General features: G+C 47.8%; 2 protein-coding genes across 4 annotated transcripts in view; one reads left to right on the top strand and one right to left on the bottom strand.

The window, feature by feature from the left end:
- The window catches only part of HDLBP (high density lipoprotein binding protein), an 89886-nt gene extending 84916 nt beyond the window's left edge, over positions 1-4970 (bottom strand). The window contains exon 1 of one of the 2 annotated variants that reach the window (XM_011929547.1): positions 4699-4970. The gene's annotated coding sequence lies outside the window, so the exon portion shown is untranslated. The remainder of the gene's footprint in view (positions 1-4698) is intronic. The other variant, XM_011929546.1, reaches the window with a different exon arrangement.
- Positions 4971-4994: 24 nt separating this feature from the next.
- Positions 4995-5117, top strand: part of SEPT2 (septin 2) — a 37998-nt gene continuing 37875 nt past the window's right edge. Inside the window, exon 1 of one of the 2 annotated variants that reach the window (XM_011929550.1) lies at positions 4995-5095. The gene's annotated coding sequence lies outside the window, so the exon portion shown is untranslated. The remainder of the gene's footprint in view (positions 5096-5117) is intronic. The other variant, XM_011929549.1, reaches the window with a different exon arrangement.

The raw sequence follows: 5117 nt of genomic DNA, 5'->3' as shown, positions 1-5117 counted from the left end.
GCACTTTGGGAGTCTGAGACAGGAGAATCACTTGAGGCCAGGAGTTCAAGACCAGCCTGGACAACATAGAGAGCTCATGTCTACAAAAAGTTTTTATACTTATCCGGGTGTGGTGGTGCATGCCTGTAGTCCCAGGTGCTTGGGAGGCTGAGGCAGGAGCATCACTCAAGCCCCAGAGATTGCAGTCACAGTGAGCTATGACAGCACCACGGCACTCCAGCCTGGGCAACAGAGCAAGACGCTGTGTCTCAAAAAAACAAAAGAAATAGAAAGAAAGAAGAAAAAAAAAAGAAAGAAAAGCCTTCAGGTTTCATGGAGGAAAACACAGTCACACACACAGGCTCTAAAAATGTTATGTATCAATAGAAAGAAAAAAGAACCAGAGCAGCTTAAGACTTCAATAACACTAGAAGCTTAAAGACAGCGGAACAAAACGATGTCCAAACTCCTACTCAGGATAAGAGCAGAATGAAGCACTTTCGTACATACACATTCTCAAAACTTCATCTGCCATGCACCTCTCAGGCAACTAGTGAAGGAAAGTGAGAGAGTAAAATCAAGAGAATAACATAGGTTCCAGAAAAGTAAGGCTCCAACACAAGAGGGAGTGATGAGATTTACAAGAAGATTCTAGGCACAGACAAGCCTGCAGCAGATTGGAGGCGCTGGAAGAGATTTATTCAAGATAAAATGATAGGAATACTAATTTTCATCAAAAGAAATCAGACAATTTCTTGAAAGATTTAGACAATTGGTTCAGAATTTGGGGCTGAATTGTAGTGATAAAATACAGAAAACTGAGCAAGCAGCAAGCAAACAAAAACAAGTAACACTTGTAATAACCCAGGAAAACACAAAGTTACGCAGAAAAGGGAAAACAATCCTATCATACCACTTCGTCCAGCTGTAAAAGGCAGTGTGTAGTCATAATATAAACAATCAATACTGAACTAACCAAATTAAGCATGTATCACGTTGGGCAGCCATGGATCTGTTTGCACTGAGAAGGCAGAGGGTGAAAGAAAGCTAGGAACTTCCTACCTATTCTCAGTGTCAAGCGAAGAGACATCACATGAAACAGGGGTCGGGGGACATAAATATAGATGTCAAGCAAATATGTTCTTCAGAGTTGGAGGCAAAGATCAAGGAAATCTACTAAGGCTAAAGTAGATACTCTGCAGAGGAGGAAACACGATTAGGGGAAGGACGTTGGCACTTCTTCCTTACAAGCCTTTCTAGGATTATCTGACTCTATAAATTACATGAAGATGTAACCTTGATTTGAAATAAGATTAATACGAATGCTAATAAATAGTAGTAAGGGAGAGTATGTAGTCAATGCATTGTTACCAAATTAACAGCAAGTATCAACAAGACGATTAACACAACCACATGATGTCCAGACACGTGTCAGAACAAGTGTCTGGCTCATCTTCAACGGTATTCGAGGAACTTCAGTGTGCTTGGTAAAACAATAGCCTACTAGGGATTTCACTTCTAAAATGTCTCTGACTTTAGAAATACCAAAAAATAACATGTAACCAATTTTTAAAATACACACATGAAAATAGGTTCTTTTCATTATTTTCTTGGTTTCCAAATGTTGAACATTGTGGTGCTTTTACAATTTAAGGGGAAAAGCGTTCTGACACATTATACTGGTTGGGGTTCTCTGCTTTTCTACTTGCTGAAAAACCTTTATGTGCATTTTGGACTTTGTGTCATCATAACTTGGCAACAGGGAAAGCTGCATGGTATGCTTCTTCCAGAACTTGGTTACTGCTTACCAGAAGAGGGAAAAGCTTTGTATCACCATTTGCCTATGGGATGGATGCAGAATGAACGGGCCATACCAAATAAAACTACCACTTTATACTCCAAAAAGCATGTTCTCTGCTTAAGCCCTTCATGTAAGTTTCATTTCGGACGCACTAATGGGAGAATCCATATGACCCATGAAGGATCGTTAAGTGATCCCAGTGGACCCAGCGCAATCATCTCAAATTCTGTTCAGGTCAGAGTATCTCAGATAAAACTCACTGAAGGGCATCAAGTCCTTCAGTAGACAGTCTGAGCCAAGCCCTCTACCATTTGCAATGGCAAGAGTATACCAAATTCTCAGCCTGTTGTCCACGTATGCCGCCAACTATAAATGTCAGCCTCCTCTTTCCTAGTCTTCCTGTACACTCACCACCACCTGGAAAAACTCTTACTCGTCTTTTACCAGTTCAAGGACCACATTCCATAGGAAGACTTTCCAACAGGTAATCACAGCCTGTTTCCTATGTCCACTCCTTATATATATATTTCTATCATTGAACTTATCACACTATAATGTAATTACTCTTCTACAAATGAGTCTCTCACATTAGACCACAAGCTGCTTGAGGAAAAGAAAAATCTATACCCTTTTTTGTTGGTTTTTTGAGACACAGTCTCACTTTGTCTCCCAGGCTAGAGTGCAGTGGTACAATCTCGGCTCACTGCCACCTCTGCCTCCTGGGTTCAAGAGATTCCCGTGCCTCAGCCTCTTGAGTAGCTGGGATTACAGGCGCGTGCCACCATGCCCGGCTAATTTTTGTATTTTTAGTAGAGACGGGGTTTCACCATGTTCATCAGGCTGGTCTCGAACTCCTGACCTCAAGTGTCCACCCACCTTGACCTCCCAAAGTGCTGGGATTACAAGCGTGAGCCACTGTGCCCGGCCGAAAAGTCTATATCCTCTTAACCTCTGTATCTGCAGAACCCTTAACCTTACACAGCAATTTCCAGCAAATATTTTTTTGAATTGAAATGAAGAAGTGAGGCTGAAGTCAGACAACTGGAAGGCCAAAACAACAAAACCTGGAAAAATACTTAATTACTCAAGAAGAAATTCTCCCACCAGGCCACTGAGAAGTTAGCTTTGCCCACTGGAGAGGACACTGTGACAGGGATTCGATTAAGCCAAGTGGTGCTGAGGGACGGGACATAGGTCAACTACGTCTTAGAGGTACTCTCCTTACACTCAACGCACTTTTACCCCAATGACGTTAATTTGACTCAAGATAAGGTGAGCTAAGTCCCTTAAACAGTGCTTGGTATCAAGCAAAACTAATGGTAGTTTAACAGGAAAGTTTAATCCTCATGATGAATTATTGAACGGGGTTTCAAATGCTGTCCCTGAGACTTGAGGCAGTAGGCCCCAGCTCCATTTTCTCCAAGTCTAAAACTCTTGATAGGTTGATGTTTCAGACCCAGAGATTCGGCAATTCAAACGATGGAAATAATTCTTACCCAAACACCTTTTCAACTATTTTTAAATACTATTGCCAAGTATCCTAATATCATGTGTACTTAATGAATTTAGCCTAGGGACACTTTTAGCTGTCCAAAAATCAAAATGTAAACCTAAGCACTACGTTTCATCCAGTGTTTCAGCATCCCAGATTTGCTTCCCTAAATGAACATTAAGCTTATTATGCAATGTGCCGCTACCAGGAGCCTTAGACAAAATCCTAATTGTGACTTAACCTATCTTAATAGGGTTTTAAGGAAGTTACCTGCTAAGAAAGTGACTGATTATCCTTAAGCAGACACCAAATAAATGTGAAGTCATTGCTTGAGGGCTTAGGGTATAGGGTAGCTATGAATCTGAGAACATAAAACGCAAAACTGAGGGGCAAATCGTCATGTTCCTGAAGATTACGACTCATCCACATTCCTTCAGACGTTTCATTTGACCACAAGCACTGTTTAATAAGCAAACTCCAAGTCGACCTCTTTCGATTTTACATGGCGTCCAAACACCATGTCAAGTCTGACCCTCTCATTTTCTAAGTCGAATGGAGAGGATATGTAGCAGCTAGCCCTGAGCACCTAATCCCTTTTCAAAGGAGCTACGCACAAAAATACCCTAGCAACATGCCATGGTGTCAGAGAGGCTCAGGTTCCCAACACCATGTGGGTCAGCCATTAGGAACTCAGCAAGTGCTTCCTCTAAGCGGGGGAAACCTAGGAAGGCTTCCTGAACGAGGGGTATTTGCGCCGAGCCTTGACGTGAGTCTCGGACAGTTGCAGTGCCTCCAGGCCACGCGGGAGGGAGGAAAGGACACCCCGGGCCGCGGCACAACCCGCGGGCCGGAGCCGCCCGCGCCCATCCCGCTCAGGCCGCAGCCAGGCACGGCACCCTCCCGTCCCCGAGCCACGTCGCTGCTCGTGGGCTTGCGGGGCACTCCCCAGGTCTCACCTCGGGCCCCACACCAGAAGGAGAAAGCTAGGGGCCGCGCCAGCTCCGCCCTCCCCCGCGGGGCGGCGGGCCCCAGCCCGGGCACAGGAAGGCCACGTCCCCGGGGAGGGACGCCCGACTCGATGGTCTGCGCAGGGCCCGTCGGCCCCACGTGACGTGCGCGCAGCCAATCCCGGAGAGGCCCCCCCGATCATCGAGACGGCGGCGGTGGTGGGCTAGACCACTTTCGCGCGGCCGCTCGCCGTCCCCCCGCCCAGTCGTCCTTGGCGCCCCAGCTCGGTGCTGCCGCCACCTTCCTGGAGGACAGGAACAGAGGCGAAGGCTCCCCCTCCCCGTGATCGCTCCGCACTCCCGCCACCACCTGCCCTCCCCCGACCGCCTCTCTCCTCCTCAGTGGGCACCTGTCTCCTTCTAACAAACGGCCTTCCCCCGACTCCAGTTACCCACCGCAAGGCGAAGATTCTCATTACCTGTTCCACTCTTTTTAGCATAAGAAAACCGAGCTCATAAGGTAGGAACTGTGGCGAAACAGGGACAAGCCGCCATCTTGGTAAAGGAGAAGAGGCTACGCTTGACCTCCCCCCCACCCCCAGCCTCTATATGGCCAACCGCCGTGGGAGGAGCACGGCGCTTGCGCAGAGGCGGACAACGCGAACGAGTCTGGGCTTGCGCACTCGGAAGCCGGCCGCATGGGGGAGGGGAAGAAGGCCGGGCCGCGCCGAGCCAGGAAGGAGTTGGCAAAGGGGCGGGGTGACGCGGTGACGCAATCCGCCTGCGCGCTGGGCGGGACGGGGTGTGAGCCGGCCGCGGGCTCTGGGCGGGTCCGCGGCGCGGTCGGTCGGCGCCTGTTCTCGGGCTGTTTGGCGGGTGAGTGTCTCGCCACTGTACT

The sequence above is a fragment of the Colobus angolensis genome, unplaced genomic scaffold (assembly GCF_000951035.1).
Source record: "Colobus angolensis palliatus isolate OR3802 unplaced genomic scaffold, Cang.pa_1.0 Scaffold82, whole genome shotgun sequence".
Lineage (NCBI taxonomy): Eukaryota > Metazoa > Chordata > Mammalia > Primates > Cercopithecidae > Colobus > Colobus angolensis.
The sequence above is the reverse complement of the archived record's forward strand: the minus strand, read 5'-3'. Positions and strand labels throughout refer to the sequence as shown.